The 12,497-nt window shown below is 37.3% G+C and overlaps 1 pseudogene; it reads left to right on the plus strand.

Annotated features, from left to right (window-relative positions):
* The window catches only part of LOC140201997 (uncharacterized), a 38,842-nt pseudogene extending 32,541 nt beyond the window's left edge, over positions 1–6,301 (plus strand).
* Positions 6,302–12,497: the final 6,196 nt, after the last annotated feature.

Genomic DNA, 12,497 nt, shown 5'->3' on the forward strand with positions numbered 1-12,497 from the left:
TACGTCTTGTAACAATTTGTGAAACTCAGTATGATCACCTAGCATTACTCTCCAATTCTGCTCTTTTAATAAACTGAAAACCTGTTTGACAATTTTAGAAATGTAGTGACATGCTACATTTAGTGACAGGAAGGCAGAATCTTGATTGTCACATTGTTTTGTGTTGGTATGAATTTACTATTTCTTGAAATTGTCACCAAGTTCCACAGGTGGATTCCAGTGCATTAGTGTCTCCACGAAGGGTTTATCGAGAATTCATATCTTTCATTCACCAATATGATGCAAGAAAGTATCCAAATGAACCCATCAGGGGAAAGGTAAGGCAAAGTTTGTAGTTATACTTTCTATGCACAAGCTACTGTATGTTAAATATTATTTTAGTATGTATAAAAGCTACCTCAAAGGAAATTTATAGAATACCGAAGAACCTCTTTGATGCCTAAGCAGTTTAATATATTTAACCATAAGCTCAACATGGACTCCCAATATACTTTATTGTCGCCAAACAATTGGTACTAGAACGTACAATCATCACAGCGATATTTGATTCTGCGCTCCAAACTCCCTGGATTACAAATATTAAATATTTAAAATATTAAAAATATTTAAACTTAGTAAATATTAAAAATTTAAATTATAGATCATAAATAGAAAATAGAAAAATGGGAAGTAAGGTAGTGCAAAAAGACCGAGAGGCTGTTCCGGATATTTGGAGGGTACGGCCCAGATCCGGGTCAGGATCTGTTCAACAGTCTTATCACAGTTGGAAAGAAGCTGTTCCCAAATCCGGCCGTACGAGTCTTCAAGCTCCTGAACCTTCTCCCGGAGGGAAGAGGGACAAAAAGTCTGTTGGCTGGGTGGGTCGTGTCCTTGATTATCCTGGCAGCACTGCTCCGACAACGTGTGGTGTAAAGTGAGTCCACGGACAGAAGGTTGGTTTGTGTGATGTGCTGCACTGTGTTCACGATCTTCTGCAGCTTCTTTCGGTCTTGGACAGGACAACTTCCATACCAGGTTGTGATGCACCCTAGAAGAATGCTTTCTATGGTGCATCTATAAAAATTAGTGAGGGTTTTAGGGGACAGGCCAAAATTCTTTAGTTTTCTCGGGAAGTAAAGGCGCTGGTGGGCCTTCTTGGCAGTGAACTCTGCTTGGTTGGACCAATTCAATATGAATTGAACACTTTGGCCTTGGCAGTATAAGCAAAGAGCAGAGCTGTAAAGCATAAATGAAGAATAGCCAAGGAAAAGTTGTAAAGTAGGGAGAGAGTAAGCAACTTTCCACATTGTTCTAAAATTAAAATATTGAAGACAATTAAGCACATTGAGAGAAAGATATTGTCAAACAAGCATTGATGTTTAACAGAAACAGTACTAGTGTGCTATTGACCCTTCCAGTAAGCTAGCATTTATCTCCTTAATACCAGACTTTGTTTATTTTTTCTGAAGCAGAATGTATACTGACAATTCTCTAACATGGAAGTGTTTCAATATTTTTTCAATACCAAGTGGGTGTTTTCAAGCAGGAAGTGTGTCCTTTCAATGTTCTGAATTGATCCCACCACAAAGTTTTTACAGTTAGGCTATTCTCAGGAGATAGGCATGCACCAATACTTATGTTCATCTTGAGCACAGCTCACATTTAGCAGATTGAGCATGAAATGTGCCGTTTGATAATTTTTTTTTTAGGAAGAACTGATAAGTTTGGCAGACACATTCATACAAGGATGAAATTGTTTCTGGTTACAAAAGTAATAGATCCATTGGAGACAATGCTGCTTACAGTACTAAATGCTGGTAAGTGGTGCGCAGGGTGGGACATAAAAGCAGTAGGAATCCCAGCAAATGTTGGCACCACACTAAGTGTGGCTTCTTTTTGTTGCATCATGGAGTATACAGCTAGTATTTACATAGCCCCTTTATTATTGTAAATATTCTGAGGCAAATTTACCATATCATTATCAAACACAATTGGAGAATGAACCAAGTGAGATATTTGAATGGATAATTGCAAGCTTCAAAAGCAGGAGCTTTAAAAATCATTTTAAAGGAGAAGAGGTAGCAAGATGGAAGAATCTGTGAAGCAAATTCCAGGAGTTAGTCTCATCAGCTGAAGTTTTAATCCTCATCCAAAGTAGGCAGTCCAGCACATTTATTTTCTTAAATCACTTGCCCATTGATCTTACTGAAAGAATGTACAACATTGTATTAACTAACATCGATATGTTTCCAAAAGTGCATCAGCCCCGTTAGTGTAGTAGTTTGATCCTTTCCAATTTACTCAACACAATTACTGTTGTTTTGTCAGCTAGATTAGGAGCAAAGAGATCAAGATCAATCTGTATTTGCAAACACAATGACAAAATTAGTTTTGGGCAACTCACATAGAGAGTATCAACGCCATTGAAAGTATACACACATATTCACCAAGCTCGTGCCCAGAAATTGTCTCAAGAGCAAAAATGAGAAGCCAACTTCATTGATACAGACAAGAAAAAAATTAAAATAAAGCTGTTTTCTCTTTCTGAGGGGAAAATTTACTTGTATAATTTTAAGCATATACAATGAGACCAAGACAGGAACTTAGTTTACTGGTTGGATTATCTATTTCCTCTGGCAGAGAGCCTATAGCACCTGATCTTCACAGGTGTACTCCATCCAAGTATAAACAGGCCTGTATATTCTTAACTGGCCATTCACGGTGAGTGTAACAAGAACATTGATCCATTGCTCAATGATGACACATTATCTATTGAATGGTGCTTCCAAGAGAATGAGAAAAGAGTATCAAACAAGATTATTTACACTGATTGCTGTAACAGAATGGATTCACAGGGGGTAATTGAGATGAAGACCACCTTTACAGAAACGGGTAAGGACGTATTTAAATATGGTGATAAGAGGATCTGGGAAGAAAGGTAGGGAGATGATATAATGCTAAATTATTGCAGCAAAAAGTTAATGCAGATTTGACAGAATGCACTATTTCCTTCCATACTGTAAAGTTATATGGTTATAACCTAAATCCTAAACAATAAATAGCAAATTAGTTAAATACTATTTGTCACTATCTTCAGTGTTACTATTATTAGAACTAAAAGTCAAAACCTCTTTGGATGGCTGATAATTTTACCTTAGAAGCTACAATGTTCAAAGAATTGTTTTGTTTAATGAATTGATGGGCTGAATGGCCTAGTTCTGCTCCTATGTCTTATGGTTTGTGGTTAAGTAGCAGCTAATGTTATTGTGCTTGAGGCACATCTATCATTTCTTATATTTTAAGATTGATGAATTTTGTAGGTTTTGTGCTGTATGTTGTTCATTTAGATGTTTAATATTCACTGGATTTGTTTAATGATTAAAACAGAATTTATTAATCTAGTTATTCTGTCCACAAAATGGTAGGTAGTATGTGATATATTTAGGACTGGTGTTAATGATGAGAGTTTTGTTGTAGAAATCTCATATCTTGCTAAATTTATCTAAATATTAGTAAGTCTGCTTGTAGTATTATTAACCAATGTTGAATGCAAGGAAATACATAGAATGAAGTTATCAGATTTTACAACTATCAGCTGACAGACACTATTAAAATCCTGAGAAGCTAAATAAACAAAATTTACACCTAATACTATGTATAGGTTATGTGTAAAATATAGAATTACAACTTCCAGTAACATGGTAAAACAGAAATTCAAATCATCCCAAATTTCTCCAGAGAAAAATCTGATCCCAGCATTAGCATGCATTTCCTAGTTGCCCTAAGAGTAACCTACGAGCAGGTTTCTGGTTTAACCCTGTTAAAAAGTGTACTTTTTCCAGTTAGGTGAAATACACTCAAAAGATAATCAAAATTTATTTATACATTTAACAACCTACAAAATAACCAGAATGAATAGCTTCCATGGGAATTCCTGCTGCAAGATATGAAATCTTATTGTGGCAATCATACATAATGTAATTTTCAAGTCACATGCTAGTGAGTAATAAATGGCAAAAGTGCTCAAACTGTAAGAAAATAATGGCTTCTTTTCTTCTGGTCATTTCAAAGCCAAGTTCTAAATTTCAAACTTTCCATTGTTGTTTAATTTCATGAATAAGTTGAGCTGACACAATATCCATTATCTGCTGGCCGTAGATAACTGAGCCACGGCTTACAGCCAATGGAGTGGAAGAAGCAAGTGAGTGCCAGCACTTGAGCTAATAAATGAACTCAGCCTACAGCTGCATCCACAAGATGCTTGTGTTCCGCTTGTTAAAGCTGAATTTGTTTCCTTTTCTAGCGTCATGGAGCCTTTGTGTGCACAGAGATAAACTCACAGAGTGGAAAGATAGCTCCCAGAGGAACAGAAACATTCCTGGTTACCAGAGGGTCACACTCATTGGAACATTTAAAAGAGAAAGGAAATTTGAGGAAAAACACATTGGCCTCTGCCAGGCCCAGCTCGACAAATTCCCAACAGATGCTGTGTTCGGGAACATGCTTATCAAAACCAGACCCAGAGGAAGCAGCAAAGGGTTATCCCAGAATTCCTGCTGAAGGACAAAGTAGCTTATGGTCACAGAAAGGTAAAACAAGAAGTGGAGTCAGGGATTAGCACCAGGTTGCAGCAGGTCACTCTGCACCAAAACAACAGAAGAGTGACCATGCTGGTACAAAGTTACCTCAATCAACTCCTCCAGCACCAACTTTGTTGTTGCAAACTAATTCTTCACTTGTTCCCTTCAACAACAATAACACTGAAGACAAACTGACATCAATCAGCATTTAACAAAATAAATACACAGCCTTCCTCAATTACAGATTTTTAGTACAGTAGTCTGATCATTAAAAAGACATTATATCAAAGGAGAAACTTTCTGTACTGCATGTAATCTTGTTATTCCAGTTTAACTTTTTGTCTTGCTGCAAAATACAAGCTGTTGTACAGCAACATGCACCTGCATTTGCAGTAATTCTATAATAATTGTAAATTCAACTCTTCTAATGGTCCTGTTCTCTTGGTGCTAGATAAAGCAATCACGGCATGCACTTTCCCTTGAGATAAAAATCAGATTTTAATATGACAAGACATTTCCAGCCCTCTCAACACTGCACAGTTTGTATGAATAATATGTGACCGCTTGTGCCAATGATATTTTATTTGAACATATGCCCATTTAACAGTACTCGAGGGTATTTCACAATAGATACTGCAAGGGGAGAACCCAGCACCAGATTCCCACGAGCAAATAGAAATGATGAATCAATGCTGGTCTTGTAGTGATATCCACATCTTTTGAATGAGTGGATTTTAAAATGTCAAATATAAAGTGGCATCTTTAGATTCATTTATTAAAATATGTCAGTTTTGTTAATAAGAACAGCATTTATTGTTTGTCACTATTTGGAGCACACTTCCAGACTTTCTAGAGGAGAGAAAGAAGCAAGCTTAAATGTGATGCCTTTGTAGAAGAAAAGCTTAACTATCCATATTCACAAATACCTCAGGATAGAAACACCTGGAGAATTGTAGCCTAATTATTAACTAAAGCAACTGGACAATAATGATAAGACACCAAGATTGGTCAGCCCATGTCTAGGAGAAATTGCTGTTAGTTTTTTGGATTTAAATTTCAGTTATGATGAAGTTGAATTTTCTTTAATGCCAGGCCTTACTTACTTTCTTCTAATGGCACTCTCATTTCCTAGTAAAGCAACATTTCTATCAACTAGATTTCTCTCATAGTTTAAGTTTTTCAGTAAATGACAACTATACCACATGTAGGAAATTTCAGTGTGACCATACCAGTTGAAGTTTAATTGCCTATGAAATGTTCTAGTGCTTCTCTTTCATAAACTGCTGGTAATGAGTTGGTGGAAGCCAGAACCCAACATAGTCATAGTCATACTTTATTGATCCTGGGGGAAATTGGTTTTTGTTTATTTAATTATTTAATTAGAAAACAAGCTTCCTGGCTAGGTTGCAATAACAAAATATTTCAATAACTTCTTGGAATTGGAACTATTGGTCTTGGAATTAAGTCTTAACCGAAACTGAGTAGATTTAGTCACCTTCTTCTTTGAGTTGAAATTTGATTCTTTAAAGTGATTCAGTATAGGCATATAAACACAAAATAAACTTGTTTCCATCAAGAATTAATTTGATTATCATTCGATAGACAAATAAAAATTATAGGCTACATCTTCGATGTGTCTTATCAGCAGTGTGGTAGAACAGATCACCCACTCTTCATGGAATTTACATGATCTTCATTCCACTGCTTTCAGTCGAATTAAAACAGGGCGATTCTACAATGCAAGACGGTATGTTCTCTATATCTCACTGTATATTTGTTCAATGAAGATGATAATTTCCCTGTATCACAAGCATTACCCTTTCATTGCTTCAAAGAACAAGTATCTTGCATTACTGAAAAAAGCACATTGAAATATGCCCTAAATGGAAAGATTTTAAACTGTGGAGGACCAGTGCATATGATCAATAGGTGCAGACAGCTTTTCCCCAAGTCAATGAATCTGATTTCTAAAGCTGACACTGCATTTAAAAATTATCTGAAAATAAAGTTTTAAGTTCATTACACCAGGTAAGCAAGGCTTAATGGATATGCATATCAGGAGCCAAAAGCTGCCTTCAGGACTAACATTACCCTGAGAAATTCTCATGCTCCACATTTAGACAAGTACTTTAAATAACCTAGCTCTAACATATTGAAAGGAGCAATACAATATGCAGCTGGCCGCATTCAGAGATTTTTGAGGAAATACAAATTCTACCTTTTCTCCTTATTTCAAGTGTTGTTCAGTAGCTGATGCATATATATTATGTTTGCACACGTTCTCGATGTAGTTTAGGGATAGAAAACATAACAAGCTCTATTATGGTGGATAAATTACATTAACCATTCATTTCCATTATTACCACCAGTAACATCTAGTGTAATGATTTAAATGATAAAGATTTCTCAATTTAAATAAAAATATTTTGAATATTTTTGCATTGCCTCCCTAGAATTTTGGTTTATACTTTGAAGACAACTTTAAAGTATTTTTTGTTTATCTGTGAAACGTTCTGTTTATTTGGTTTTTTTGTGTGTGTGTCTGAATGTTTCAGAGATATATTCAGACAAAATTGGGCATCAAGTCAAACATTTCTTCACCCATGCATTTTGAGAAGACTCCCAAAGTGCTAAAAGGGCAAAGGGCTTTGGAGTAAATTGCAAAGCATTGGGTCCAAATTTTGAAATTACAACATGCAACAAAGAAACAATTATCATTGTTATAAAACCTGTATGGATGAATTGAGAGATCCAAGAGAATTATAAGAATGGAGGAGGTTAGACATTAATTTGATGCCTACAGGGTTGGAAAGCCAACATAGCAAAGGTGAACTGGGATGATAGGTGAATGGAACAATGCAAAATAAGAAATGGGCAGCTGAATTTTGCAGAAATTGAAGTTTTCAGAGCACGGAGAACATAAAATTGACCAGCACATTATTAAAAATGATCTGTCCTGGAGAAAAGAAAGGCTCAAGAGAAAATTTTCAAATACAATTAGACTGAGTAAAATCTGATAAAAGTAATATTACAGAGATGAATAAGGGCTACATTAGGAGCTTATAAAGCTTGCTCTAGTATTCTAGTCCTCTTGAAATGAATGCTAACATTGCATTTGGTTTACCACTGACTCAAACTGTAAGTTAACTTTAGGGAATTGTGTAAGAGGAAAACTAAGTGCCTTTGCATCTTTGATTTTTGAATTTTCTCCCCATTTAGAAAATGGACTATGCTTTTAGTCCTTCTACCAAAGTGCATGACCATAAACTTCCCTACAGTATATTCCATCTGCCACTTCTTTGTACATTCTCCTAATCTGTTTAAACCTTCTGTAGACTACCAACCTACCCCTCTGCCTATGTTTGTATCGTCTTCAAACTTGAACACAGATGCATCAATTCCATCATCCAAATCATTGGCATATAACATGAAAAGAGCATCCCAGTACTGACCCCTGCAGAGCATCGCTATTACCAGGAACCAACCAGACTAGGCCCCCTTTATTCTCCCTCTTTGCCTCCTGCCAGTCGGCCAATCTTCTATCCACGCTAGTATCTTTCCTGTAATATATTGTCATGTGTGACACTTTGTCAAAGGGCTTCTGAAAATCCAAGTAAACAACATCCACTGACTCTCCTTTGTCTATCCTGCCTGTTATTTCCTCAAAGAATTGCAACAGATTTGTCAGTCAAGATTTCCCCTTTGGGAGACCATGCTGACTTCAACCAATTTTATCATGTGCCTCCAAGTGCTCTGAAACCTCATCCTCAAAAGTGGACTCCAACTTCTTCCCAACCACTGAAATCAGGCTAACTCACCTATAATTTCCTTTCTTCTGCCTCCCTCCCTTCTTAAAGAGTGAAGTGATATTTGCAATTTTCCAGACCTCTAGAACCATTCCGGAATCTACTGATTCTTGAAGGATCACTACTAATGCCTCCACAATCTCTCCAGCCACCTCTTTTAGAACCCGCGGGTGTAGCTCAACTGGTCCAGGTGACTTACAGGATCTACCTTCTGACCTTTCAGCTTCCCAAGCACCTTCTTAGTAATAGCAATTACACCTACTTCTACCCGCTGACACTCTTGAATTTCTGGAATAGTGCTAATGTCTTCCACAGTGAAGACTAACACAAAATACTTATTTAGTTTGTCTACCGTCTCTTTGTGCCCCATTACTACCCTCGCAACATCATTTTCCAGCTGTCCAATATCCACTCTCACCTCTCTCTTACTGTTTATGTATCTGAAAAAAAATTTTGGTACCCTCTTTGATATTATTAGCTAGGTTATCATTATATTTAATCTTTTCTCTCCTTATGGTTTTTTAATTGCCTTCTGGTGGTTTTTAAGTGCTTCTCTTGTCAACCATGGTTACCTCATCCTCCCTTTTGAATACTTCTTCATCTTTGGGATGTACCTATCCTGTGCCTTCCGAATTGATCCCAGAAACTCCAACCATTGCTGTTCTGCCTGCATCCCCGCAAGTGTCCCCTTCCAATCAACTTTGGTCAGCTCCTCCCTCATGCCTCTGTTATTTTCTTTACCCTATTGTAATACTGATATATCTAACTTTATTTTCTCCCTCTCAAACTGCAGGGTGAATTCTATTATATTATGACAACTGCCTCCGAAGTGTTCCTTTGCCTTAAGTTCCCAAATCAAATCTGGTTCATTACGCATCACACAATCCAGAATTGCCTTTTCCCCAAAAGCTGCTCTAAAAAGCTATCTCATAGGCATTCTACAAATTCCTTCTCTTGGGATCCAACATCAACCTGATTTTCCTAATCTACCTGCATATTGAAATCCCTCATGACTATCGTAACATTGCCCTTTTTACATACCTTTTCTATTTCCCATGGAAATTTATATCCCACATCCTGGCTACTGTTTGGGGGCATGTATATAACTCCCATCAGGATCCTTTTACCCATGCAATTTCTTAATGTTACCCACAAGGATTCCACATCTTCTGATTCTATGCCACCTCTTTCTAAGGATTTTATTTCAATTTTTTACTAACAGAGCTACCCTCTCTGGCTACCTGCCTGTCCTTCCGATACAATGTGTATCCTTGGATGTTAAGCTCCCAAATATGATTTCTTTCAGTCACAACTCAGTGATATAATTCCTGCCAATCTCTAACCATGCTACAAGATCGTCTACTGTGTGTATTCAAATATAACACCTTCTGTTCTGTATTCATCACCCTTTTTGATTTTTGCCCCCATTTTGCACTTCAACTCATCTCACTACCTGCTATTTTGCCCAGTCATCTATCTGTCCTTCCTCACAGCTTCACTACACACTGCATTGACTTGCATACCAATGCCCCATCAACTCCGGTTCAGATCCCTCTGCTAAAATTATTGTTGCTTTAACAAATGATTTAAAAATATATAAACAACTAAACGTTTAAATTGTGATCTTCTACAGATTTGGTCTTTTATCCTCTTGATCTTTCCTCCAAGAAAATTTCACAACTTATTGGCTGTTTTGCATGCTGTGACCTCCTAAAGTTAGAAATTTCAGCGTTCAATCCACCACATTACCCATTTGTCGACTAAATAGTAAACCAGATTTCAATAGTGATCGGCCAACAGCAACAGTTGGCAGCAGTTCAAAGAAACTGCTGCAAAAAACTTTCTATACTTTTTTTTGTTTTTGTTTAAAATTCCTGGCACACACAGCATACAAAATGTTTCCCGCATGTGTATTGCATACAAATGGAGTTAAGGTGGATGCCCAGCAATAACCATTTACCCCAATTTTAACTCATACAGAAATCAGTCTTATTTAGAGGAAGCAAAGAAAAAAATACCTAAAGGTTATGCAACAAAGTACCGGATCTCAGGAAAAAAAATCTCAAAAAGACAACGTTCCTCAAAAGGCATGAAGTTATTGTTATTACTTTAAGACCTGGAAATATTCCAATAGAAGTTAGAAATATGGTCTAATGACAATCCTATCTGAGCACTCCTAAGAGAAAATAAATCATGGTGAACATGCAAACTCATTGGAATCTAATGGCAATCAAATTTATTTTGGGTTGCACAATGGCCACTAATATATCAGTACCTATGTTAGATTCATAGGTTCTATCGGTACCTATGTTAGAACATAGACCAGTCGAGCACAATACAGGCCCTTCTGTTCACTGTGTCGTACTGACCTATAAAAACCTTCTCCATGATCAATCTAACCATTTCTTCCTACACAGTCTATAATTCTACATTTGTCTTACATTCATGTGCCTATCTATTAATCTTTTAAATGACCCTATGATAGCAACAACAACCACCAAACCTGGCAGTGTGATCCAGGCACATGTCACTCTCTGTGCAGAAAATCTTCCCCAACTCCCCCAAAACAGATGTTTTCTGGTATCGGCCATTGCTACCCTGGAAAAAAAAGGTGCTGGCTGCTCACTCTATCTATGCTACCTATAATCTTATACAGCTCTATCAAGTCACCTTTTGACCTTCATCACTCAAAGAGAAAAGCCCTACATTCTTTAATCCATGCTGCATCCTGGTAAATCTCCTCTGCATTCTCTCTAAAGTTTCCAGAATTAAACACAGTACTCTAAGTATGGTCTAACCAGAGTTTTATAGACCTGTAATATTACAGAACTGGAGAGAGTGAGCAGTTTCAAGTTCCTGGGTGTCGAGATCTCTGAGGATCTAACCTGGGCCCAACATATCGATGCAGTTACAAAGAAGGCAAGGCAGCGACTATACTTCATTAAGAGTTTGAAGAGTTTTGGTATGTCAACAAATTCATTCAAAAACTTCTATAAATGTACCGTGGACAGCATTCTGACAAGCTGCATCACTGTCTGGTATGGGTTGGGGGGGGGGGCTACTGAGCAGGACTGAAAGAAGCTGCAGAGGGTTGTAAATTTAGTCGGCTCCATCTTGGGTACTAGCCTACAAAGTATCCAGGACATCTTCAAGGAGCAATGTCTCAGAAAGGCAGTGTCCATTATTGAGGACCTCCAGCACCCAGGGCATGCCCTTTTCTCACCGTTACCATCAGGTAGGAGATTCAGAAGCCTGAAGACACACACACAGCGATTCAGGAGCAGCTTCTTCCCCTCTGCCATCCAATTCCTAAATGGAGATTGAATCCATGAACACTACCTCACTTTAAAAAAATATGTTGTTTCTGATTTTTGCACAATATTTAATCTATTCAATGTACATATACGGTAATAAATTTTCTAATTTATTATTATTTGTTTTTCTTTTTCCTCTTCTTCTATATTATGCATTGCATTGAACTGCTGCTAAGTTAACAAATTTCACGACACATGCTGGTGATAATACAGCTGATTCTGATTCTGACTTTGTCGTCTTAGACTCAATCCTCTGACTAATAAAGACCAGCACACTATACAGCACATCTTTTTAACCACTCTATCAATTTACATGGCATTCGTTGAATGTTCTATGGACTTGGATTCCTAAGATTCCTCTGGTCCTCCACACTCTCAAGAATCCTACCATTAACGCCGTACACCGCCTTCAAGTTCAATATTCAAAACTGCATCACTTTACAGTTTTCTGGATTGAACTCCATCTGCCATTTCACTGCCTAGCTATGAATCTTGTCAATATCCCATTGTAATCTTCTACATTATTATAGTCATAGTCATACTTTACTGATCCCGGGGGAAATTGGTTTTCGTTGCACCATAAATAATAAATAGTAATAGAACCTTAAATAGTAATATGTAAATTATGCCAGGAAATAAGTCCAGGACCAGCCTATTGGCTCAGGGTGTCTGACTCTCCAAGGGAGGAGTTGTAAAGTTTGATGGCCACAGGCAGGAATGACTTCCTATGACGCTCAGTGCTGCATCTTGGAGGAATGAGTCTCTGGCTGAATGTACTCCTGTTCCCACCCAGTACATTATGTAGTGGATGGGAGACA

This window comes from Mobula birostris, chromosome 8 (assembly GCF_030028105.1).
Source record: "Mobula birostris isolate sMobBir1 chromosome 8, sMobBir1.hap1, whole genome shotgun sequence".
NCBI classification, from domain to species: domain Eukaryota; kingdom Metazoa; phylum Chordata; class Chondrichthyes; order Myliobatiformes; family Myliobatidae; genus Mobula; species Mobula birostris.